Below are 27,652 nucleotides of genomic sequence, written 5' to 3'. Positions count from 1 at the left end.
ACCTAACAAATTTGGTCTTAATAGAACATCATGTGAGTTAAACTGCAAAACCTGTTCTGCTATCCTGAAACATTTTCCAAACAGCTGCGATTCCTTTCTAGTTTTTATGCATTTCAATCAGCACATAAAGAACGAAAACGCTGCGACATTCTGCCAAAGAAAAATCTTTGCTCACGTTGCTTTTGATGCACTTCTTTCATCGGCAAAACAGTTCCCGCACAATTGCCTGTCAAAAGGAGAGAGAGACTTGGATCCTAATCTGAGAGCACAGTAACATTTTTGCCAAAGTGTAATTTATGCAACAATGCTCTGTTTGTGTGTGGCTTGCAAGCTCTTCTACTTGTAGCCAGTTACCTATGCTTCTGTGTCACTTCAAGATCTCGCTTCCATTGCTACCATGAGCCCTCGGGGTCACTTTCATTCCTCTCATACCTCTGGCTTTGCTTTCTTTTCCAGTATAGTGCTTTGAAAAAGCCTTAGGGCTTTCGAAGTGCTATCAATACAACCAGTGCTTTATTTGTGAACAAATAAGTGCTGGGGCCCAAAAATGCTGCTTCGACACCTGCGGGTGGCGCAATAAAATGTCGGAGCGCGAATAGCAAGGGTGTGTTGTACCAACCCACCTCAGACCTCTTTAATTCACTGCCAGGCACTCCCTGCTCCGTTAGCTCACTCTTACAGGTGTCTGCTTTCTCCCTTGGTGACAGAGTTTCTGCATTTCTTTTCTTCTATATTTTCGTTTTGATTGTATTTCTCTCTGTTGGCCTCGGAAAATGTCTGATATGGAGAGATAAGTGCCGGTCCCCAAAAATAAGTGCTGGTTCTCCCCTCCCGGAACCACCGCTCAAATTAAGCACGGAATACAACCACCATGACAACACAAGCACATCGAATCTGTGACATAGTACTGAGGCAGCAACAAAGACATAGGGCAGGGACACAGGACACTGACTTCACAGCATTTGGACGTAGGTATTAACAAGATTGGGAAAGTGACATGAGGCTATTGACTGTCACACTACTAGAAAATCACTGGCAGATGGGCAACTCTACTGACATAGGGGTAATATCCCACACATTGAAAGACTAGGACACTGAAACTGCTGCATTGACAGGGGCACACTGACACAGAGACATTGGTGCATGGCACTCATACTGGGACCCGTACATGGAAATGGGAGTTTGCCAGACAGTGACTCTGTGACACTGTCATAAGCACACCTGGAGGTGGGATAGGTTACTGACACGGGGAAACTGACACAAGAATATTAACACAGGTACAGGGTCACAGGGTCGGGCACTAAAACATTAATGTAAGGACACTTACTTTGGCACAGGAGCTTATTGTAGATAAGGGTGCATTGGAATACGGTCACTTACATGAGGATTGTAACAATTGGTACAGTGACCTGGGTAAGTAACCCAAGCAACAACCTATTCAGTTGCATGAAGAGTCCCATTAAGGTCCATAACCCAACTCCTAACTAGAATTTCTGGCAAATGAAAAAAATGATCACATTGGAAACTTCAGCTGCATGTCAAACAGTTTATCCATAAACTCAATCACAGGGGCTATTTTGCAAGAAACTGCGAAACTGACTCAGTGACAAGGTATGGCCAGGGATCCTCTGACTTAGCAAAGTAAGGAAAAAGGAAAAACTATACATTATGTGAATCATCATTGGATAATATAGTTGCCCACTTTGGCCAGGTAAAATATGATGGGAGGAGCAAAGAACTGGCAAGCAAGAGATCGCGCTGAGACTTGTTCTTAACTAAAGCAATAACACACCTTCTTTCTTATCCCTTAACCCTTCCCTGCTATCTGTCAGTAGACCCATTCTTTTATCAATCTACTACACTGGAGAGGATAACAAGACAACTGGATCTCAGCACTCTAGCGTTAACCTGTTTCTAATTGTATTGACTCATTTTTCCAATCTATACGTATTCTCAATATGTACGTTATCCCTTTTAGTTTTTATTTTAGCTAGCATTTTTTTATTGTTTTTTGTGTGATGTATTTGTATGTTCTTCTGAGATGCATGAAAGGCGTTTGGCACAGTCGTGTTTTTAGTTAACTTGAAAATCTCAGTTTTGTGGCGGAAGCAAGGGAACCATCTTTCATTTCCTCTCCGGACGGAAGTAGTTTTGCTAAGCTGTCATCGTCACTGCTGAACAGACGTTGGCACTCGGAGACCGCCAATGAATGGCTGGCACAAGGCCTTGCAGAGATTACCGTGAATGGACACAGAGGCGCAGGCAGAAGACATGGATACGGACCATCACGGGGACATGGAGAAACTGACATTGGGTAAATGACAGTGGGGTGTAGGGAAAAAAAGACAGCAGGCTCGATTGTAAGCAGGGCCAATCACTGTAGGAGGGTACACTCACAGTGATGTCATTGGCACGAGAGCATGGAAATCACTACACACTATTTTATGGCAGCAGCAACACAACATTGTCCTACAACGCCCCCCGGCATCAACAGGCTATCCCACCTTATTCTCGTGGAAATTAAACCTGAAGCTACCGGTTCTGCAAATACCTATGGGTGAGCACCACCTCCCACTCCTGACACTCTTGCACAGCCTGCACTCTCGCTCTAACAAATCATATGTATGTCACAACTCAAGAGAAAAGTGTTTGTGTAGGGGGTATGTAATGAGCTATGGCCCTCTCGTTTACTGAGCAAATTAGGTTGTAGTGCTCTTCTGCCACCCTAGGAATACCGTGGAAATGGATGTCAATAAGGCTTTGCTGCACACTGCGCTAAAGTCTGCATGGCATGTTAAATACCATACACTGTTCCCCGGTTACATTTCACCAGGTTTGACCTGCTGACATTGAACAAAGCGTAGTAATTATAGGCTGCGGTAAATACCGCCCACCTCGGAATTCTGAATCCCTGCAAGAGGGGTTAGCATGTTGGGAAACTCTGGGCCAGAGTTCTGGTTAGGCGGCTGCATCTGCATTTTTCCTTTCAAATTTGCCACTGCTCTGGGATATTCCAGGGTGTTCAGTTACTTTGTAAAGCCTTCTCTTTATCACGCGTATCTATGAAATATGTCCTTCTGTCACAACCCTACGCTATGCAAGTAGCTCCGTATAGAGAGCAGCAGGCGGGCGAGAGATCTCACACAATGTTCATCCCGCTTTAGGGTTCTCCAGAGAACGCCATCAGCCTGCGAGCGAACATATTTCATCTTGATTTTCAGATAACATAAAAATTACTCAACCTTCAAAATGTTGACCTGGCGTCTCGAGGAAATACTTTCTTATTTTTGGCGGAGAACACATTTGCTCGAGAGGTAATGTATTCGATCGTGGATTTTTCTGGATGTCTATGGTTTGTGAGCAGTGACCGGGAGCTGAGTGGGATCCTGACCTCAGGCTGTCATGTCGGGCGAGGCATGGCTCGTGCGGACCTGTTTTTTGAGGCTTTTGAGCTACTGGGCAGAGCAAGACCCGTGAATACCATGAAAGGCAGTAACAACGTCAGTGCTTGATTTCAGGGACGTAAGGCGCACCCCCTGCGGTCTCTACGGCCACACATGGGGTCCCCAACCCGACAGGGCGGCCCGGTTGAGCCCCGCACCAATGGATAGCTGTAAAATATGGGAGACCCTTGATCCCCTCATCACATTCTGCGGGGCGTTGAAGGTTTCTGCTCAAATTGTACTGTTAGTTATAGGTGGTGGGCGCCAACACACACTTCTGGGGACTAGTACTTACTTTTTGTCATCAGACTTGCCCGGGGCAAGAAGAAGAAAGACAAAAAAGTGGGGGAAATGACAAAGGGAGAAGAAAGCAGGGATACATAATCACCCACAGAGCGAGATAACCGGCAGAATGTGAAAGATGGTGTGAGAAAGATGCATGCGGTGGGCAATTAAGATCGGGTGTCCTAGGTACTCAGTAACCCAGGCATCCGGAAGCACCGGCGGTGGGCTTTCAATGAAAACATGGACTTTCAAACGTAGTTTTTATTAATTAAATACCGAATAACTCCTCACTGACAACCAAAGGTACCTGTAAGTGTATGGTGGCATGTTGAGATCAGACCTTGATTGCTTATAAGGGCCACGATTATTAAGTAGACATACTTTGTGTCTTGTGATCGAGAAAGACTAATGGCTTTGAGTTTTAATAATTATTTAAGTAATAATAAAACATTTAAACAGTAAGGCTGAGTCCTAGTTTATACAAATGTTATCTCTATTGTTCCTGGGAAAGCTCTTTGCAGCACAGGAAGAGTAAGGCCACATGTGAGGTAATATAAGCTGATGGAGCCGCCTGCAGAATGTGAAGAGAGGCCCCTGCGTCAGGGACGACTGGGGCCCCTCTGAAGGGTTTGTGGCCACGGAGAGGATGGGCCCCACTGTGACTCAAGGGCTCGTGTACACCTTTGCAGGCAACTATTAATGTGCCTAGAGTTAAATCGCTACTAAAGCTTCTGGTACATCCCAGCCCCCTGGCCCCATAAATGGGGTCAAGATAACCCCCCTGGCTTTGTCTAGTTGGACTTGGATATCACTGTGATCTACAAACAGTAATTGCAATGTTTCTAATATATGGGCTACACCACATACTACCCAGTATAACGTGCCTCTAAGTGCAGTTTTAAATTTGACATATCACCTTTTTTCACAAAGACCACAAAAACCAGCCATTTGTGCCAATCTCCTTTGTTGTAAAATCAATGTTGTGGGTGTCATCTGCCAAAAATAGGATAAAATAAAGGGATCTTTGGAAGGAAATTTAGTTCATCCAGACCCATAACTATTTGTTGCTCTCACTTATACTCGTTTGAGGAAACGTTCATCCTCACTTAGGGACTCATTACGAGTTTGGCGGTTAGAGAAGCCGACCGCCTAACTCGCGGGGATGAGGTGGCTGCCAACCCGGATGCCTCACCCCTACTATATTACAATGTTCCCACTGGGCTGACTGGCAGGAACATCACATTACGACATTTCCACCAGCCAGCCCGGCATGAACAGTGCTATGGTATTGCTTGCGGCTCCTGGTGCAGACAATGTGCATTACGAGGGGGGCCCTCCATGGTGTGTTTGCTAGCCTTTTCATGGTGGAGTCCCGCAGTGAAAAGACTGGCAGAAACTGGACTCGTGATCAACATTGGACTGAGTTCAGCACAACGGCGGCTAACCAAGACTCTGACTGCCGTCAGCCAATCAGGAACCATGTTCCTGGTGGGGATGGCAGTCCCCTGGTGGTCTGACCTCCAGGGTCGTAATGTGGAGGTCGGACCACCTGGAGTGTGGTGGTCTGACTGCCACAGCAGCATTGGTGGTCTTAGGACCACCAATGTCATAATGAGGCCCTTATTCCTTATAGGTCAGCATGGATGAGATCCAGTGTATAACTCATGCTGGGACCTCTTGCTTTTCCCAATATCGACCCAGTGACTTCCCTATCCTAGGGGCTCAACTACTAGACAGGGGAAATGGAAAAAATCTTTGGGAGAGGCAGTGGAGGCCTTGAAGTCACATTGAAAGAATAAACAAACCATACAAGGATTCAACTTTTACCTACACTTTCTCAGTACTATTGGTCCAATGCCTTTTTTATTCCGGATCATTTTGAATTAATGTAATTTGCTTTTTCTACAGTTCCTGCTAGAAGGAGCTAATATACATGCTACATCCTTTCCTTGAAAGCAAGCTTCAAAGTTACTCCTGAGCTTCCCTACACCACTTCATATTGTGTTGTTTAGTTCTAGGAGTACATGCCAAGTGTAGCCAAGTCTTTCACACTGTGCAAATCGTTCAGTTATGTTGTTCAGCATGTTTTGTGGAGTCTGTGCTGTCACTCAGCAGTACTCAGGGCCTGTACCTATTGGTAGATAATCACTTAGGAATTCTTGCAGCATGCTAACATTTTCTAAACATCAATTTGCACTTCCCAACAAATGCTCAGATCTATTACCTATCAAAGTACTGCTGAAAGCATTCTCATACTAAACACCAATCACTTCATATTGCTGAGGACATGTTCAGACTTCCCATCAATTACTTAGTACTGCTGAGGGCATGTTCAACTTTTCCATGCTTAGTTGTTAATCGGTCCGGACAGGACAGAAAATCTCTACTAAGAACCAACTAGGTTTAAGCAACACACAATAAAATTACAATAACATTCAGCCACGGAATTTTCCATTAACCTTAACCCAAGAGTCCAAAGACTCACCACGTGATTACGAGTAGGTCAGTTGCTTACAACCCTGTTTATGCATGCGTTGGAATTACAAGTTTGAAAGTATTTAACTCATCCAATAAAATGATCTGCTGCTTTACATACTCAAACTTTGTTAAATTTTGACAGGTTAAATCTGCCATAATTTTACACTCCTGAAAGCATACAGTATATACAGTATTGCCCACCAAACTCTTTGGGCCGGAAAACCGCCACTCTGGTTTTTCACCTCTGGCCCTATTACAAGTTTCCCGCTGACCCAGCGGCAAACTCACCATAACATTGACGCCAGCACATAATCGAGCCGGCGGCAATGTTGTGGTGCGTCGGGTGCAACAGCACCCATCGTGCTTTTCACTGAAAAGCGCAACAGGGTGTCCATGGGGGCCCCTATACTGCCCATGCCAAGTGCATGAGCAGTTCAGGGCCCCCCCGCACCCCGTCTCCGCCAGCCTTTGCACGGCGGTGGAAAGGCCATACAAATCCTGGCGGACAAGGGGGTCGTAATCCCTAGGGCAGCGGTGCTAGCACCGCCAGGCCATCGGCCGATCCAAAAGTGGGGTGTGCCAGCGGTCTGACCATGGTGCTTTCGCCACAGTCATAATGTGGAAGTCAGACCGCCACTTAGGTGGTGGTCCGACCGCCACCATGACTGTGGAAGTCTTAAGACCACCACACTCATAATCAGGGACTAAATGTTATTTCCAACAAACTTTTAAGAGGTATAATTTATTGCACCAATACATAAAACACCTCATGGAATCATTAATTATGAGGAGTTTTAAATAACACCTAAATTCATAATCGGGCCCTAAGTGTACATGAAACATGCACAAAATGTGCATCCATCAGCCCAACCACTGATCTGTACATCCTTCTGTTTCAATGTCCATTAGTAACGTATACAAATATGTAAGTCTGAGTGTGTGCTGACTTAGTACTTGTGTGTTATGTGGGACTTCATGTGCTTTTGTAGTTGCAATCTCAATGTGTGGGCGTTTCGGTAGGTATGCCTTTGTTCATTGATACTTGGAAGTCTTTTAATCAGTGTGCATTGAGAACTATGTCTTGTGGGCTATGTGCAAAAGTAACTACATTCAGGTGGTCTGTGTGCCTGTAAATCTGTGTGGAAGTGTATTTTGGACTGATGAACTGTGTGTGCCAGTGTCTGTGTGTTTCTCTGTAGTGCATTGAGATATATGTGCCTGTTCTGTCCCCCTATTCACATTTATGTGTGTAGACCTGGATGTTGTGTGACTGTGCATGTGAAATACATAAAATTCAAATCTACAGTATTGGTTTTGTAAATCCTCCCTTGATGTTGCATTGCAATATCATATCTATTTGGAACATAAGGTTATTCTCTACTTGCAAATGGAGGCATGTAACATAAACAAATTCCTTTCCATCCCGAGATGCTCCATCTTCATTTTTATTATTTAAATATGTCAACTGGAGTTGTATCAAACTTTTTGTGAGAAAATGAAGGCCCATATTTAAGAAAAAGTGGTGTATAAGCTATGATGCGCCACTTATCATGCGCCACCCTACCGGCACCTAGTGACACCATGGTTGCGCCATCTTTATAGTATGGTGCACCATGGCGGTTGTTAGCACAATAGTGTCAAACTTTTTGACGCCATTGTGGCACTTTGCTCCACTAGCATGAAAAAGTTTGAAGCTAGTGCAGCAAAGTGCAAGGAGGCCCATGAGTTACTATGGGAGCGTCATTTTAATGCCTGCTCTGAGAAGGCATTAAAATTATGCCGAAAATGGTGCAGTGAAATCTTTTAAATTTCACTGCACCATTTTTGCAGGCCTCCTAGCGCTGTCACAGGCATAATGTGGCACAATGGGTTACAAAGTAAAAATGGCGTGCAGAAAAGCCACTTTAGTGCCACCAAGTGTAAAAAAATGACACTATGGCAGCGCTAAGGTGGGCCTAGGGGCTCTTAAATATGCCAGTAAGTGTTTTGTACTGGACACGAATTGCAGCGTAGTCATCTGTATCTTAGTTATACTCTTAGGATTTATATCCATTTTTAATCAAGATGTAGTTAGAGGTTCATCTATTCGGAATCTTCTTCCAAAACAACAGAAAGTTTCTGTAAAAAAAAATAATGCAAATGTTCTCACTTTTGGGAAAAGATTTTGGTGCTCAAGCGAGAAGGTTATCAACAGTGTTTTTTGCGGATTTTTTGATGGTTTTATGATTTATTTTCAAAATATAGTTTTATTTTCCAAATATGTTTTAGTTTTTGCAATTAATTTAAAGTATGTATTTTATTTAATGTTTTAAGTAATATTTTTGTTATTATATATTTTCATATAATTACACTTTTTTTTTAAATGTAATATTTTTATAGTTAATATATGTATTGAAGTTAATTTCGTTTATATAGATTAAACAAGTTTAAATGTAATTCACATAAAAGTTATCTGGTGCTCAGCATGACTATTGTTTGTATTTAAAAGAAAATCTCTTGTGAAGACGTATTTAAAAAAAAGTTACTGTAGAGTATAGTAGTAAATATTCAATATACTTGTCTATTTTTGATGATATCATGGTCTTCTACATTTGAGCTGTTGCTATTTTTGACTTAAATTAGAAAAGTATGTAAAATTGATATTTGGGCCCTCAATATTTTTTGGGTGATATTTTTTGGCTGATATTTTTGTTGCTGATATTTTCTCATACAACCATAGAGCGTGTCACCAATGGATCATCAATGCTACAATATAGAATGCTAGATTTTTCAGGTTAGTCACCCGAGTCTCATTTAGGACTCTAAATTAGGGATGGGAAGACATTTCTGTTACGCTGGTGTAAGTTTGTGTAATTTTGTGTTATGCTTGGTTTGTGCATTCCCAAAATATGCTATAAAGCCACATTGTGTAATTATGTGCTGTTTGCATCAAAGATATGGCCAGGGTGCACATGAAGAATATGAGTGGCCAGGATGAAACTGGCTTTTGTTTGTGGCCCCTGTATTTCCTGCACTATTTCCTTTGCCCAAAATGCATCCTCGAGTGCAAAATGAATCTGAGAATGGATTTCACACTCAAATAAAGCACTAAATGTTGGTTTTGCATTTTGTTTAATTAATAGTAATAACTCTCAATTTTCACCAAATTATGTGAATTTTGCACACTTCTAAATAAATAAAGCTTGTCTAACCTGTCAATGGGGATCCTGAAAACATGGCATTTATATGGCACTTTTGGACTTACATTCAACACCCCTTGTCCACATCTTCATAGTGAATTGCTTACCATCAATAACTTTTTACATGTTTTTTCATTGCTTTAGGAATTGTACAGTTGGCTCACAGCAGTCCTATACACTACTCACTTGATTCTCAATCTTTCAGTGATACTTCCTGAATATTGAGTCTTAAATAATATGGGTAGGCAGAGCTTGCAGAATTTCACTCTGCAGAATTTCCACGGTCCAGAGTTCTACAAATTGGCAAAATAAATGCATATCGGGCTGCGATTTAGCGTACATGGCATTTTCCGCACTGAAAAGTCAGCATGAACAGCAACACAGGAAGCCTGTAAGAGGTTGAGGTCATTCAAGCTGATTTTGCTGCTGCTTGAGTAGAAAATCTGCTCGATTAGCAGCCCTCTGACCATGACCGATCTCATTATTAAATCGTATTTGGAGGCTTCTTAGAGACCTGGGACATCAGATCTTACTCATGCTCACTAGCTTACTTGCTGTAGTCTCGCATTGTTCTCATACTCATCACGATGCTCAAACAGGAAAAAAATTCTGCCATGCGGTATATGGCAAAATTGGTGGGAACTCCATCCTAAGAGAGTGAAGTGTAGTTCCAAATTCCTCTAATTCTGCAAGTGGAAATTAAATTTCCACCCAGGCCTCTTAAATACCACATAGATTAGATGGTAAGTTGATGTGTAGTTAAGGATAGTAAATCTGCACTTATATACACATATTTACCTTCACAGTATTTTGGGGTTTGGTTTTTTGTCTTTTTTCTTTGGTAGCATCAAATTTTAATGCTCAATTTTCTGACTGTTATACCTGTTCCCCTCTGCAAGGCCACTCCCAAATCTTTTGCATTTAGCCTGCATATTTTTGTGAATTCATTGTCTTGGCCATAGGACTTCGTGCACTTTACCACCACTAACCATGGCTAAAGTGCATATACTTTCTCCTCTGAACATGCACCCAGTTGGCATATTTAATTTACTTGTAAGTCCCTAGTAAAGTGATACTACATAGGGTAAGGATAAACCCCTTGGCTCTATCTAGTTACACCTGGATATCACTGGATATCACTGTGATCTACAATCAGTAATTGCAATGTATCCCATGTATGGGGTACACTTCATACCACCTATGAAATTAAATACTACTAGTGGGCCTGCAGCACTTGTGCCAGTCACTTGAGTAGACTTGCAAACCTGTCTCGGGCTTGCCATTGCAGCCTGCGTCTGCAGTTTTAAACTGCTGTTTGGACTTGGCAAAATAAACATTTTTCCAGACCCAAACCTTCCTTTTTAAATATATATATATTATCCCTTATTCCTTGGGTAGTCTCTGGAGAGCCCAGAGGACAGAGTGCACTATATTGAAAAAGTATGAGATGCACGTGTAAGGTTTACATGTCCTGGTATTTAAAGCGCTTGATTTTATTTTTCACTACTGCAAGGCCTGCCTCTCTCACAGGATAACTTTGGAGCTACCTTATTACATTTAATAGGTGATAACTTCCAAATGGAAACAGGTGAACAGTTCATGTTTGGTGTCTTTGGAATTGCAATGAAAAATCCTATTTTATGGTGAAGTCGGATTTTTGGTTTAAAATGTATAAAAGACACTTTTAGAAGGTTGGCATTTTCCTGCCTTAGTCATGTCTCAAGTCTGTTTCTGAGTTACATGACTGGGTGTAGTTGGCAGTTGTTTTTCTGTGTATTTGTGCTAGACAGTCACACACATTAGAGACTTAGGGGTGGCTGGATGGGCTATTACTGGCAAGATGGGAGGTCAAAGTTAGGCACTGCCCCACTTATACATGAACAGGTTATGTCCTGCCTGCACACAAAAGACTGTATGCCCCTTGTACGGAGTCTGAGGCCATAGCAGAAAATCTATGCACTCCAAAAGGAAAGCTCTAGAAGCTTCCCCCCACTGTAAAACAGGCACCAGGTATAAATATTGGAATTCAGACACCATCTCTTCAATACACTCCTGAACCTGTGATACAACAGAAGAAGGACAGCTATGATGCTTTGCTGCCAGAAGCACTGCAGCTCTGCTGCTCTGTTACTCTGCTGCCTTGATTTCTGAGAAGGAAGATTGGATCTTCGCTCTTCATCCTTGGCAGAAGTGACTCCAAGGGTTAGCCAGCTGACCTCCTATTCTGAGCTACAGGGACATAACAAGCTCCAGAGGCTCCCTGCAACTGCCCAGCGGACCTGCTGCCTGAACCTGCAATTGGATCTCCCTCTGATCTGCTAGCCTATGCTGGAGTGCATTCCTGCAGCTCATGTCTTAATACTGTGGATTCAGCTATCACCAGACCTGAAAGCACTTGCCAGTATCCTAGTCTTTAAGGGGAATTTACAAAGTCACTTATTTTGCTGCCATAAAAAGGGCAATCCCAAGCAGCGTCCGCTCCATGAAATCAAATACCCTACAATACGTCTTATGGAAATTAGCTGGCTCAATATTGGTCTGAAACGATCTCAATTTCACCTCGTCTCACTGAGAAACATTCCAGTTCCCCAAAACACCAAAAAACAAATTAAGAGGACTCAGACCTCTTTATATTATATATACATATTTTGCTTTCCAAGAATGCCATCGTGAGATTAATGTGAATTTATAATGCAAACATTGTACGCATTATACACCAATATCACACATCATGATGGATTAAGTGTGTTAAACATGTTTTACATTGTTGACCAATTAACAAGTATAAGCACACACAGATGTTGTTACATGTAATGGAATTTTGTGTAACCAATAAAAAAATGTATTCGATGATGTGTTATACAAACAGCCATAGGGAACTGCAATGGGTACCTGCTACAATCACACGTGTGTCAATTGGTTCATATGTTGGTCAGAGGAGCATAGTCTGGTCTAGTTACCCAACAGAAAATACTATGAGCAGAATATTGTGGAAAGTGTACATCAACATACCTTTACGGATATGGCAAGGCAATAATGAAAAGGTACAGGATTATGTAAATATACCTAATGACAATGAGTTGAAAGTAAAACATGTTGGTGCTACAAATAGATCAGGTATTTAGCTTTTGGAATCTAAAGCATCTATTTAGACACGATTTACTGAATAGAATACCCAGTTGAGGTAAAATCACGATATATGTGGCTATTTTCCATTGCAGACTTTTGAAACTAAGCCACCATTTAATGAGTAATTACAAATATGGAGTATCTGCAGTACGGATGATACATATTAATTTGCAAATTTTCTAACGCTTCAGAGCTAAAGTATATAAAGAGGATAATCTAAATACGAAGTAAGTTTTAAAAAGAGGGACAAATTATTATTCACCTCAGAATTATAACCTAAGATCAACCAGTGTAGTAGGTTTGTAAACACAATTCAGAACATATCAAAATATATAACATTTTGAAAAGGCACCTCGATATTTGTAATTGTGATCCAATGGTTGGCACTACAACCACAAACAAACCATCTATAACAAATTAGAAAGGCAAATCACTCAGGGATGATTTGGTTTCTGGTCGTATACAAAACATGATAACTAAAGATGGGTTACAATGATGATTAGGTTTTACAAAATATTCTAGAGTAAGGCATATAAAAATGGCATAAGCTGTAAATCATATGTCTCTCACTTTTTCTGGAAGCCTATGAACATACTCAAGAGGTTCACTTGTAAAACAGAGGTTGCAGTATATGTGCTGTGCTGCCAATGTCCTTAGAAATATGTAAGGAGTTAGAGTATTTTCCACATGTGAGAGAATTCATGAACACCTAAAGGGGGTATAAAATGTAGATGCCAACTACCCAGTTGCTAGACATTTTGTGAAAGAACATAATGGGAATGCAAAGCTCTTCGTGTTTATTTAATCATCAGTGATCCCAAAACATTTTAGAGGTGGTAACAGAACATTACAATTACATAAATTAGTGTCTGTATGAATTGTTTGAAGCTGGCACGAGTAAAGGAATGTCAGTATTTTCATAATACAGTGAGATACGGTTTTGATAACTTCACCCATTGTTAAGTCATGTTATGTTTAACCATCTATAGAGCACAATTCCCCAATGGGTATCCTGGTGCTAATACCAAATATTCACAGACAAGAGAAAGAAACCCATTATCCAAATGGCATAAGGTGATAGCAAGCCCTAGTTTCTAAAAAGACAGGTCTTTGAGGCCTTTCTTAAAGTATGACTGGTCTGATTGAAAAATCGTACCCACACTCCCTTAGAGTTTTTAGAACGTGTCTCTTTTTATGATTTTAATCTGAGTTACAATATTCGAGGTATTGACTGTCATACCTATAAAGAGGATCGTGTTTCTTCCTCATTACTACTTAACAAAAAGATCATGCCAGACGACTAACTCTTTAATATTGATGAATTTAAATAGAACCAGGACCACCTGGAGTAAATGAACATTTTTATTTTGCATTTATGAGTAGAGTTGCCCTGACGTTTATTTCTGAGCCCACTAGAGTATGATGATGTATGAAATGTTTTGCAATTATTTGTTTGGCAGGACATTTTTCAACTCTCTATCAAATATAATGTTTCAAAAAAATTGAACTTTGTATGTGAAAGTCTGTTTTCCATGCTCATTGCACTGTGGTACGATATAAGGTGACATTTTCACACAGTTCATATATTAAAATGAAGAGGCTATCAATACATAGCTGTTTATATGAAAAAAGAAGCAAGGCATTCACACACAAATGGAGAAGACCAAAAAATTATACTTCTAACATTCTTTTTAGGTTGAGCATAGGAGCTGCTTTTCTGATGTGTTGGTAAGTATCTGGGCTTTTAACCATGCCCACCGGTCGCCCATAACTATCACTCGTTCATGGGCTTGCCTTTCAAAAATCCTTTGTTTTCATTGGTAAATGCTTTAAATTTGTCCCTCCTTGGGGCAGTTTTGTTACCGCCTTGGCCATCGACCCTGTTACATGGATAACTGCACTTGTGTTGATAACTTTGACTACCAACGAACTTCTTTTTCCTTTTGTGTCTCCTTGCTCACGTTGGCAGTGACGCCGCTTTGAATCGGCTCGCTTATGTCAACTGTTTTACTTTTTATTTTCCGTTTGTCTGGCAAGAAAAGTCCAGTTAGGAATTTACAACACTAATAGCTCTCACTCGAGCAAATACGACACCCATTGCATTTCATTGCAAATGCTTGTTAAAATTTTAATCGGTTTGTTTTTAGTCACAAAATATCTTATTAACATTAAAATTCACGGAAGAATTTGAATTAATATTTGCATTTACAGAAGAATTCATGCCTCATTAATCACAGACTTTTTAGAATAGAAATGTGTTTAGTTAAATGACAAACAATTCATTGTCTTTAGAATTTGCTTACATATCCAGAGTTGGAAATCAAACTTGTGACCTTCAGAGCAAGTGTTTTATATCATCATTAAGCGAGTACACTTTTAGACTCTCTTCTCTGGGGCTGTAATGTTCACCTGTGGGGGCGATCTGGTATCTCCTACTAGTTCCGCTCTAGGGTAGGTCCTAGAATTACCCTGCTATACAACCAGCCTTGAACAAAAGTTATAATTTCAACCAACACACAGTTGGTTTCTGCATCTCTCGACACTGGCACGCAATGGATTGTTAATGGATGCAGGAAATAAATCCACCTCTACGTCTTCTCACGCGGGAACATAACCCATGCTTTTCACCTACTTAGCTAATAATTTTACTGCATCAGCAATGTCTGCAGCTCAGCTATCAAATATGGCGACCAAGAAAATCTACACATCCTCAAAATCAATAGCAGTTCTACAAAAGATCTAGACGGTGCAAACAGATTGTTGTCACAGTGGCAAAAACACACCAGTCTCTTCCTATATGTGTAGATTTGTATTAAATATTTTAAAAAGGTACATATCTACAGCAGCCAAGGAGTCCCCAGAATAAGGGCCACATGTACGAAGATCCGGTTTTGCGACTTGCAAACTGCGAGTCTTAGCAACTCGCAATTTGCGAGTAGCAAAACCGTATGTACAACAGTGTCAATGACACTGTCTGCGATTCGCAATGGGGTTGCAAATGACCCACCTCATGAATATTCATGAGATAGGTCGCAATTTGCAATCCCATTGTGAATGGCGGCACTCACAGGGATGGTGGCCTGCTGATGTCAGCAGACCTCCATGTCTGTGACTGCTTTTAAATAAAGCAATATTTGTTTTTTTAATGCAGCCTGTTTTCCGTAAAGAAAAACGGAAAGCATTTCGGAAAAAAAAAATTAAAAGTTTTCTTTTCATCTTTTCTTTTCATCTTTTCAGAGCAGGCAGTGGTCCGTAGGACCACTGCCTGCTCTGAAAAAATGTTTTTGCATGCATTCACAAAGGGGAAGGGGTCCCATGGTGACCCTTTCGATTCTGCAAATGGGTTAGCAACAATTTGAAATTGGTGCTAACTGCGATTGTTCTGCGACAGCATTTGCGGTCACAAAACAGTCATACATACCATTTAGATTCGGTAATAGGAAGGGATGCCCTTGACCCGCCTCTTCCTAATACAGAATCGCAAAACCCAAACTGCGATTCGGTAACAAGTTACCGAAACGCAGTTTGGGCTTTGTACATCCCAAAAAGCATTTTTCTAGTCACAAACGGGCCAATTCTGCGAATCGGCCCCTTAGTGACTAGAAAAATGCTTCATACATCTGGCCCTAAGATCCTTTCAAATGTGATCCAGTGGCCATGTGGTGATTCTCAAAGCTTTGTGTGTCCTTAAGTGAAATTTAGGAATACAGAAAGCCTCAGCTGAGCAATGCTTAAAAAGTAGAGGTCCAAAGTGTTGGTCTGCTGAGTACCACATATGCTTACTTTTGCTTAAAAAACATGTCTCTTTCTTTCTTTATTCTACCTAGCCAGTGTGTCACACAGGTCCCATTCTGTAGGAGGGGGCTCACAGAAAGGAAACCTTGAATCTTCCTGCATAGGTAGCATAGGCAGTGTGTCATGGGCCCTAGCGCATAGAAGGAAACAAGCCCCCTAGCTGCTGTTTGGTTTATAAAATGCACTATAAGCAGGGGTCAGCGAGCCCCACAGCCATTGTGGTGTTAGGTACCCTAGGCCCTCATGCTAAGAATGTGACACAGACACAGTAGCTTGGTTCTAGGAACTGGCCCTGGGCACGTGCGCCCAGCCCTTTTTATTGGCACGGTCACCTGACTGGTGACGCCTGTGTTAGATGGGTGTGGGGTGTGAGTGTAAGGCCAGCCCTCAGCCGAGGGGCTGGTGAAACACTAGAACGTGTCCAGCAGGACACTATGAGTGCCACAGCCCCCGCTGTGCAAATAAAAGATGCACCTCTAACTCTACACTTTTTATCTAAATCTCAGTTCTCCTTCATACATACTTTCTTTGTCACACTTTCTTTATCTTTCCCTTCCACCGCCAACGCTCTCCCTTTTCTGTCTTTCTCAGGGTCAGAGTGATTATGAAAAATAAACCCCGATCGCCAGTCATCAGTGCTGGCGCTCACCACTTGCAAACACCAGAACAAAATAATCACTGCACGTGTGCCCGGAAATGCCAGATGCTAATTCCCTTTTATGGGTGTAGACGCCACTCCCAGGGAACCGAACATTCCACAGTTGTGAATGAGGGTGTGGGGATACCATGGAGGGGGCTAACCGCAAATGTGCGAACACCCACAATCACGGCTCACAGTATAGACAAATAAATACGTGACGTGCACCTTACAACTAAAAATGTAGTCGTAGTGGTTAAGTTAGAATGTCAAAACCCATAAATACCTGCATACTTACTAAGGCCATAGGAAACGGATTTAATCCGCATCGAAAAATGTTTTTCGAGTGAGGGAGAAAGAGAAAATAGTGTACCAGTGCATAGTTCTCTTAAGCACACGCTCCTTACACGTGTCAATGACACCGCACGGTGTAAGGTTAGAGAGTTCCCCTGAATAGGCCTGGGGCTTTCAACATTTAGGAATATGTGAAAACCCAAGCAAGGTGAAGGCGCAAATCTAGAATTCCACATTTTTAAAGAGGCCATAAGTGGCGAGATGTTTTCTGGTGGCTAAATTGTTAGCACTGAAACCGCTAGCCCTTGAACATTTAGCCAGGGATGAAATCTCCTTCTTGGATCTGATCAAAAATGCTTGTATGATTACAGGCAGTATACGTCATCTCGCTGTGACATATTCTTTAAATGTGTGCAATCAAAAAGCATAAAATACAAAAGTACTCTGTGAGATAAAGCAAATGCTTGGATTATCTGTTCTTCCTATACCTTATCATTTATATAATCCATTCTCAGCTAGACCACTAAACAACCTGTCGTTCAGTTCACAACAACATATATTTGATATATGAGATGTGCCTAGCGCAATAAAAATGTTTCCACTAAAGAGCTCACCTGCCTCATGGAGCTAGACCTGCGCTCTCTCAAATATCTGAAATAAAATACGTTCACCGCTCCACCCGCTTACCATGGACTTATTTTATTGTATATATTCATTTGGTGATTGATAAACTTGCAAATTTGTTCATATTGTGAATAAGTATGGAGATGCCTCACAGATGCTGTACGGTAGTTGGAAAAATATAGTATTGGCAAAGATTCATAAAACACTTTCCAACTACTCTCAAAAATTACATCCTTGGAAAGATGTGTCAGGGGCGAATTGTTCAAGCTATGCATGAAATCTGGTGTGACAGTAACCACCAATCCCAAGAAGTGATCCAAGACTGTGTAGATTAGTAAAGTCAAAGCTGACTGCTGCCACAAATTAGGAGCTGCATGAGGCAAGAAAGAAAGAACAAGAGAGTGGTAAATTGTATTTTCTGGACTAGGAGTTTGAGGCCACCTTCACTCCTCTTTCAGACTGAATGAGACCTTGAGCCTTGGGTGTAAATTACAGTTGACCAGTTGCAAATGGATTCAACTGGATCCAGCTGTGGCTTATGGGACTGATTCACAAAAGCATAAATGAGTGCAGGAGGGAGTACTAAAGGAGTACTCTGTTACAGACTCTTACATGCCTATGTGAATTGGACCGAAACGTCCAACTCCTTATTAAGAACAGTGCAAAGAGGGCACAGTAGTTTCTGTTTGTACTAAGTGTGCATGAATATTCCATGATTATGCCCCTTTAGTTCCAATTTACAAAAATGGTGTATAAGAATACATAAACGTGTACTACTGGATTACTGATATACTTTCTCCAGAATGCATTTGTGAATATGTCTTAGGAGTCGTAGGACATTTGACTATGTATCTCCAACGGAAAAATGGAAGTTAGAATAGTTTGATTAAAAATGCCAACTGAAGCCGGCACATACCATAGTTTCAGCACCAATTCTATGGCCAAAGAGAACTAACCTCAATTTTGCCTCAGATGTCTAAAAACCAATTTATGTACAACTCAAAGAAGTAAAACACTGCCCTGTCTACCTTTAAACCATGAAGTGCTCAATAGCACACTCCATACTGCAAAACTTCAAAGCTTGATGTTACACATAAAGATCCACATATTGGTTCAGTTAGGTCAAGTGCTAAAAAACAACAGCATAAAAATGCTGGATCTTCCACCAAATTAAGTCAAGACTGGTCTAGGTTTTACCCCAACTGTCCTCCTGGGAAGATCATTTTGTCTATATGTTTCATCAGTGGAATCGTTGCCAATACAGCCAAGCAGGGTGTTCATCCATGTTCGTTATGTCTGGTGGTTGGGAGTCTGGGCATCTGCTACTAGGAGCTGAAAAGAGGCCAGGCGCTATTATCAGATAAATTACTGAATAGACATCTGGGAGGATCTTCAGCCACCACCAGACTAGTTCTGATGTCAAAAAATGGCCAGGAGGTTAAAGGTCACTTGACCCCCTGTCAACCCGCTGTGGCGTCCAGTCACCCAGCCTTCTGGAGCAGAACTGCCAGCATGGCTGTCTGAAAGATGCAGCTGGCATCATGAATACACTTGGCATCTGCTCCTTGAATGGTGGCAGGAGCCGTGTGAGAAGTTCAGCGGTTGTCCACAAAAGCAGACCCGCCACTCAGTCTAAAGTCTCTCCCAAACTGCTATTGTGTGCTGCAGACCCCACCACTGCATCCACGCACGCTCGTTGTGTGTTGTGGCACCCTCAAGTGTACAGTTCACTTTTTCTTTGAAGCTTAATTTATTGCCACAGAAGTGCACGCATCGAGAGAAAAAAAACACGAAAGGTAATGCAGCATACCCATACGCACACTTAAAGCACCAGCGAGGTGTGCCAAGCTCCAAATCACCTTAATTTCTAATTTGCATACCATTTTGCAACCAGACACAAATCCACCTCACCCAACCAAACGCCAACAAACAAAATACTCTATCAAAAAGTGGCTCTTCCAATACCGCAAGAAAGTGCACCTGGGTGAAGACCGAGCTAGCCTGCCATAAAAATGGAAGAAAACACATTGAAATTGCCAATAGAATACCATAATATAACTTAAAATAAATGAATTATAAACATGTTCAAATTCCTCATATTTGGACAACAGGGGTGGACAACTGGAAATTCAAATGGGCAACACTTAGGCTTTGCATCGCCTTATTATGGGACACTTGGCAGAATGCGCTATAAAATGGCGGTAGCAAGAAGCAGAGGGTGAAACAAAGCCTACAGCTAAAAAGGAGCAGTATGAAGAGGGCCACTGGAATTATGTGATTCTGCACACACAGCATTTCTATATAGGTATGCATTTGCCACACAATTCACCATCTGCTACACAACTTGCAGATTTCACCAAAATACATTTCTAGCTTAAATAGATCAAAAGTTACTAAAAAGCCTGAATATATGGTTGTGCACGGTGCCATACCCTTTGAAAAGGTTAAAAGATGTAATTTTAGTTTCCGATTGCTGTATTCAGATTTCCAGTTCATATTAATAAGGTTCAACTTCGACAGCATTCCTTTGCGTTGAAACGACTAAATAAAGAAATAATTATGACCATAGATTATTACGACCATAGATTGTGCTGGATTGTGCTATTTAATGTGGCCCTCCTTGCCATATAATTGTGTAAAACCTGCTGCATACTTTGCCCTCCACTGCCACATAATTCCGGTGGCACAGAATAAGAGCTGTAAACAGCCAGGGCAAAACTGGAGACCTGGCAAAAAAGCTAACGATGCCATGAGACCCAACGCAGGTAAGGAAAATGGATGGTAACCACCCTCTCACCCCCCCCCCCCCCCTCCCTCGCCCTCCTTCCCCCTATACCGAATGACAACTATATCTGGGTGCGATGAGCCTCTCACACGCATAGGTACCGGTGCCACTGCACCTGCTGCACTAATGGTAGCTACAGCGCTAAAAGTGACAGAAGTGACAAAGCTAGAAGGCTCCACTCTCCTAAGGCAGGAGTGCACCTATACATATATGTACCGTGCTTTAGAGTGCCCAGAAGTACCAAAAAAGCAGCATGTCTGTACTCTATTAAGCATCTGAATAAAAGCGCTACGTAGGGGCAGCGAGGAAACAGAAACCGCGACAAAAAGACACCTCAAGTAGATAAAGTAAGTAAACAGTGTCTGCATGGAAGCACGATGCGGGCCTTGCAGAGGAGAGATGTAACCATAACGCATAATGTAATGAACAACAGTGAAGGCTGGGCTGAGCAATGATGCCTGAACCGCATGAGCGGAGAACCCCTGCCAAAGCGAGGCTGCCCTGTGACCATTTCCCACAAACTGCCACTGAGCTGGAATTGTTTCCGCAGACAGGCTTGTACTGTAAAATGTCAGATGCAAGAAAAAATACCCAATGAAATGGCAAACAGTCAAGAGGACACAGGCAGGGCTACTCGAACCTGGTCGTGAGTCTGGCCCCTGGGTGGCAGTGGGGGCTTCCAGTCCTTCAAGTTCTCCCAACTCATCAGGGGCCCCACCACTTCCAGGGGCCCCATTCAGCTCAACTGCAATCAGTATCTTTGAGATATTGGAGACTCACATTCTGCATGGGGGTCCCATAATCTTGCATTACCACAGTGACGTGAACTATTCAATTCTGAATCAGCAGCGTTTTCCATTTGATTATTAATTTAACGCACTTGTCACGCATCTACAACCTGCTGGGATTTGCAGAGTCCACAAAATAATATTTCTGTCTCAAACAGATCAAAAATTACTAATATGTCAAACGTTTAGCAAACGAGTACTGGTATCTTTCATTTGCTTATTGCTGCATTCAGGGTGCAACAGCCCCCAGAGAGGGGAATCTTTGGCCAAACAGTATTAATGTGTGGTAAAACGAAAGAAAAATGCGAAGCAGGCCTGAATGCATTATGCCATATACTTGTAAAATGCCACGTAATTTGCCTTTTCATATCGCAAAACATGGTCAACATTTCCACTCAACTTGGTTCCTCATTTCCGCATAATTCAAGAGGTTGTGGCCATACGGCGGAGTTGAGCCAGAGCACCCCTTTGGGGGTCTCACACCCTATTTGAGTGCTCCTAATGAAGTGTACTTTGGAACGCGGAAAACGCAGGCATAATTTCTGCCGATAACTAGAAGTAGAGGGCACCGGCACTCAATTTTGGGGGTTGCGAGTTGTTTATCATCAAACTTGGATCCAGTGCAACAGAGAGAAAGGAAGAAAAGTGAGAACGAAGATGAATCAGAACAATAGGAAGACGGGGACAAAAAAAGGACAAAGCATAAATGATAAAGAACCTTCGGGAATGAGGTACAGAAAGCGGTTAGGGGGCTTTTGAAGAAAGAGCAAGAGGTGGCCTCAAAGCTAGACCTCGGCATTGGGCCAAACCAGCATCCTGCATCGGGCACCCGAGAAAACCTTTGCAATTATTGCTTTTACAAATTATGCAGTGGGAACATCCGTGTGAGAAGATGTGGTCTGTTGGCTAAGTCGTGTGCCTTAAAGTCAGGAGACCAGGGTTGGAATCTGGGCTTCCCCGCTCAACCAAGCTGTGTGGTGACATACAACTCCGTGCCCCTGGTTGTCCAACGGTGGGATTTATAAACATCGCCTCTTTCAGGTAGAGCACGCTTCTCATTAAAATAAGGGTGGCCTAGTGTATGGAGAAGAGAGACAGGTTGTGATTGTGTGCACATTTTGAGGTGGTGGGTTCCTGTTGGATGGTCGTGTGAGGGGGGGTGGGGGGTCATGTCTATTACATCATCAAGACCCAGTCCTCATTCAAGATTACAAGCGCCTAGATGCAGTCCAGTTTCCAGTTGTGCCCTACACAAGAATGTCCATTCTTAAGGCACGTTGAGCAGGATATTGAATACACTCAGAAAAAAATACGTGGAACCGAACGTAGCTCTTGGCACCTGGCTTGGTAATTCCGTTTCTCGAAGCACTCGGGACTCCTCGTCGGGAGGAACCACTTTTCAAATTAAATCTTCTTATTAGCGCACCCGAGGCGGCGGAAAGCAGCGCTCACTTCCTCGCTGCCGCCTAGCGCGGGAAGTACGTGTGTTCTGGGGTTGCCGGGCGCCCGCTGTGGGACCCCTCCGACACCCGAAATATTATCTGATTTCAGATCAAGGCGGGGAGCGGGCAGGTGGGTATCCCGTGATGCATCCTGCATTCACAGTAACTCAAACCCAGTTCTTGTATTTTTAGAAACTTGGCAGGCTTAGCTATCAATAGGTGCAGGTGCAGTGGCACCGGGCACTGGCCATCTGGGTCGCTTACTGCACCTCAATTATATCATTTTTTTCCAATATTCAAGCCAGGTGGTAATGTTGGTTCATTCTTCTTTTTATTAAGATTCATTAGCTGACTTTGCAAATTTTTTAAATAAAAAAATCAAGACCTTCTCTTAGGGGCAGATTTATTATTTTGGGTACAAGACAGCGACGGGCCATATCTATAAAAAAATAAAAGAAACACACGTGTGCAGCTGCTGCCATCCCCTGCCCCGGTGCACAACCTTTGCGCCATGGTGCAGAGGTGCCCGGGTGCTCTGTAGCATAGGGTTTGTACTGAATACACAACCTTCCAGAACAAAATCCTACGTCTAGGCAAATATATAGTTGCAGTACAGTGCAGATCGCGTTCGAACTGCGCAATGTTTGGAGAAATAAAAACAGTTCTCATTGTTACCACCTACTCAAAGAAGGCATTTTACGCAAAGCCCAGCCCAGTTTATTTTGGCAGATTGGGCTTTGTGTCAAAAACTATGGGAACATGTGTTGTAACGCCCAACTTGCCCCCCAAAAATGCCCCTTTTAGGCAAAGCGGTAGAACATAGTACAAAGGAAGGCAAAGCACTATTTACGGCAATAAAAGGGCATTTGTCAAGTGCGAAATACCTCTGGGGCAGGAAAGTAAATACCCTAGTAAGAGTGTGCGCCACTCTGCGTGAAGCGATTGTGCAAACCTTCAATGCATCTGTCCCTGTCTGCCTTCTGCATTAGAAACAGCGGATGATGAGCTCAGCTATGTCATCTGATGAAGGCGCTTGTGGGGAGGGTGCAAGCCGAAACACGGGGGCATCTCAGCATCTTTTTGTGAGATCGGGCACTTAGAGGTTTCATGACCTAGAGTCGTTGCATCATAGCGAGTAAGACAGAGCCGTGGGTTAGGGCAGCTCCTGTAAACATGCGTGCATCAGCTGTTAACAGCGAGACTGACTTCTGCTTTTATCTGTCAGAAGCAGACAACAAGTGGACCATTTAGTTAATTTAATTCAGAAAAGGCAACGCCCGTTGTCTCCAGTGCTACGAAGCTGCACCACTATGTTAAGCTCACCCTATTACAATGTAATGTTATATGATGATGAGGTAGCTCAGTGAGTCAAAGCACTTGCTGCTGACGTGGGTGTGATCCGTATTTCATGAGTGTAAATCCGGACAGGACCAAGTCAGACTTTCATCTTAGGAGCTCGAAACCTCAAGCCTCGTTAAACTGGCTAATGGTAACATCTTTTATTTACAACTTTTGAAGCTGCACTACAATGTGCTGTAAAGGACATTTTATGACCCATGTGTGGGATTGAATCCAGTTATGAGGAATAGTCGAAGATCATATATCATATCCTGAATGCGGGTGTTGGGGAGTGTCTGCCCTCCTCTCGTGCCAGTCCTACGGTCATGCCACCGTGAGCAACGACTTGCCTAATAAGGGAAGCTCATAGAAGGCTGGCAGATCACAATGTAAACGCACCCTCGATACAACCTCGGCCTCTGGTATCGCCTCCTTCATCTTGGATCGCATCGCCCTTCTTGTTTGCACTCACTAGGTTTCTTGGCACGTTTTCCTGCACCTACGTTTAATAAGTCATCCATGTATCTGTGTGTGGTTGGCGCTACGCTGGGAAGTTTAGTTAACAAGTAAGTGCTCAGGCCCTCTGTGGTGTGAAAACAGCGCACCAGACAACACTAGCAACGAAGAACACTCGGCCCGATGAAATACACAGCAGAGAGTATTTTTTAAACTAGACAAACTCGGTCTGCCTATCTGTCCCAAGACATCCATCCGTCTGTCTGTCTGTCTATCTATCTATCTAGGGATGCACCTAGCTAGTTAGTTCTGTCTCCATATAAGTAATAACAATTGAACCGATAACGCTCGCTAGAAAGTATTCCCATACATAAGCCTGACGGAAAGAGCCGGTGCTGTGACACTCCTGCCAGCTGCCGCCGCAGGCTTCCTTACCCCGTCGGTGAAGGCAGAGCCAGGCGCTGCCGGCATGGTCCTGTCCCCAAAAGTGGCTTCGATCACATCCAGTCCCAAAGCCGGTCCTGTAATGGGATGCGCTGAAGATGCTGATCACGGAGCCCAGCTCCCCTGGTCTCAGATGAGGGTGCTGGGTTGCTTCACTCGTGATTCGGCTCCCTCAGCCCAGTCCTCGGGAGATGGTGCTGTGGGGGTGTTGCCACACTGGGGGGACTCAGCCTCTGCCCGGTCCTCAGAGGTGTGTACTGTGGCGACGGTGCAGCGGTTGGAGCCCGGCTTTTCAGCCTCAGCCCGGTCCTGCGATGAGGATACTGCTTCGACAGTGCAGTACTGGGGTCCCTCCCTCCACACTCTCAATCCGGTCCTCGGACGAGGGTGCTGTGGTCCCCGCTCCCCCAGTTCAGCCGGCTCCGCTGATGGTACTGTGGTCTCATTCAGCTCCCTTCTTCCCGGCTCGTCAGCGCCTGATGTGGTGCCCAGATCCCGGCTCCCCCTCTTAGTCCGGACCAGTGATGCTGTCCCTCCTGCTCCTCAGGTCACGGGGGTGGACCACTGGACCGTGCCCCTGTCCGCGGCGCTCTTCGCCGGACCCTGGAGAGCCTGCTGTGCGCCTAACCTTCCGCGCTGCCCTTCTAGTTCAGCATCCTAGCGCGCCTCTCCTCTCTGCACACAAACTCAGAGCGCCTAGCGCAGGCACTGCCTCCTCCGCTCTCTAGCGCCTGCAATGCTCGCCGCCCCCCGGAGGAGGGACCTAAGGCACTCACTGCCTGCAGAGCCCGGGCGAGCCGCGGCGCGGCAGCTGCGCGCTGGAGGGGGAGCTTACCAGTGATGCTGCTTGCACTGGGGAGCTTTTTAACCCCTGTCTGAGTGCGGTTTCCCATTTCAAAACAAATGATTGCGGAGCTGTTGGTTTAAAAGTTCGTGCGTCCCCTGGAGCGCCCGCCCTCTGCCCTTCCCGGCGTTGCTGACGCACGGCAGGCGGACCGGGAGGGGGGAGCTGCCCGGCGGCCTCTCCTGCACTTGTTCAAAGTGCAGACTTACCGTGCGAGCCTGGCGCGTGCTTCCCTCTGCCTGAGAGCCCATGAAATATGTAGGGGCATCCTTCAGTAGCCATGACGAAGCGCCTACTGACACCCCCCCCTGCAGCCTCAGGTGCAAGGCAGGCGCATTCACTGGACGGCATGTTCTCTATGCTGCGTACCAAGGGCGAGCAGCGTTTCTTTCACCACCACACGCTCAGAGTTCCTTTAGATAGCTCCTACAGGTGCCGTTGCACCCCTTTCTTGCCCCTCTGTCGTTGTTTCCGCTGTTTTTCTTTCTCCCACTGCTACACTTCTTCCTCTTACTTCGGATCAAATTGTGATGCAGCTGATGCTGAAAAATAAATTCTAGTTCCCAAACACGTGGAGGTACCTGGTACTGGCAACCGCCGGCAGATTAATTACTGTTTGCACCTAATCATAGCTCACTGTTACTTTGTTTTGAGGATTTGCATGGTAATAATAATACCTTCCGCTGGCAGTCTTAAAAAAAACAAAATAACCTGGAAATAAGAAGTACCAAGCAATATTATCTACGTAAAAGTAAGTTTTTATTCGGTTTTGTGTAACAACATCACGTCCCCTTGCAACGTCCGTAGAGCACAAAGTAGTTGGTGCAAATGAGACCGTTTTGTAGCAGTTCAAAGTATTGGCTTCACAGACACATTCACAATATGGCTAAACTCCAGCTCGCAGTTGGATTGTGGGCAGTAGCGATCCGTCAGAGTTTAAGCCACATAGGCATGTCGCTAGGTCCGCGTTGCACACATATAATAAATAAATAATAGTAGGCAGGGTTTTTCGAAAGGCCTCTTTTGCAGAAGTGTCTGGAGTACTTTGTATGTGGCGAGAAGGAACAGAAACATATCAGACGAAGCTTCGGAGAGAAGTGAGAAAGCCAAATCTTTGGTTGGTTTTCCTGGTTTCTCTCCAGTGAAAATTTAGAAATAATTGAACGAACTGTACATTTTTCTGCACATTGTTTCCAATCAGTTGTCAAGAAAGCAAACGTTCTCAGAGAGGCAGTGATTAAATATTCTTCCAATTTGTTGGTGAGACATGCAAACCCTTCACACCCAATTGGTGTTGGTGCTTGCTCTCCCTCAATTGTCTTTGAAAAAATAAGGCCGAAACAATACGTGGTCACACCATCACCCTTCTCTTAATCCACTTTCATTCCTTGGTGCATAACCCTTTCATATAAAAGAGAGAGCATGTTTTGAATCACGAAGATTAAAGTTGAATCACTAGTGCAAAAAGAAGCACATCAAAAAAGCTGTTAGCTAATTGCTGAAAAAAGATATAAGAAGTAGTTGAATAGAAGTCAATATAAAAAAAGAGGCAACAAATACATGCAGAAAGATGGTACATTTTCTTCCGTTTCTCAAGGAATTCAAAAAATAAACATATTGACATAAATATCTCCTTTCTGCTTGGCACTATAAAGTAAAAAAAAAAATACAGCGCAGAAGAAAGGAAAACA

The 27,652-nt window shown here is 43.4% G+C and overlaps 1 protein-coding gene across 4 annotated transcripts in view; it reads right to left on the bottom strand.

Annotated features, from left to right (window-relative positions):
* Positions 1-26,021, bottom strand: part of SULF2 (sulfatase 2) — a 417,412-nt gene extending 391,391 nt beyond the window's left edge. For 2 of the 4 annotated variants that reach the window (XM_069243449.1, XM_069243452.1), the window contains exon 1: positions 25,953-26,013. The gene's annotated coding sequence lies outside the window, so the exon portion shown is untranslated. Of the gene's footprint in view, positions 1-25,108 lie in introns of all 4 variants that reach the window. The other 2 variants (XM_069243448.1, XM_069243450.1) reach the window with 2 other exon arrangements.
* Between the last annotated feature and the right edge of the window lie 1,631 nt (positions 26,022-27,652).

This window comes from Pleurodeles waltl, chromosome 7, assembly GCF_031143425.1.
Source record: "Pleurodeles waltl isolate 20211129_DDA chromosome 7, aPleWal1.hap1.20221129, whole genome shotgun sequence".
Lineage (NCBI taxonomy): Eukaryota > Metazoa > Chordata > Amphibia > Caudata > Salamandridae > Pleurodeles > Pleurodeles waltl.
Note: the sequence above shows the minus strand (reverse complement) of the source record. Positions and strands in the feature narration are given on the sequence as shown.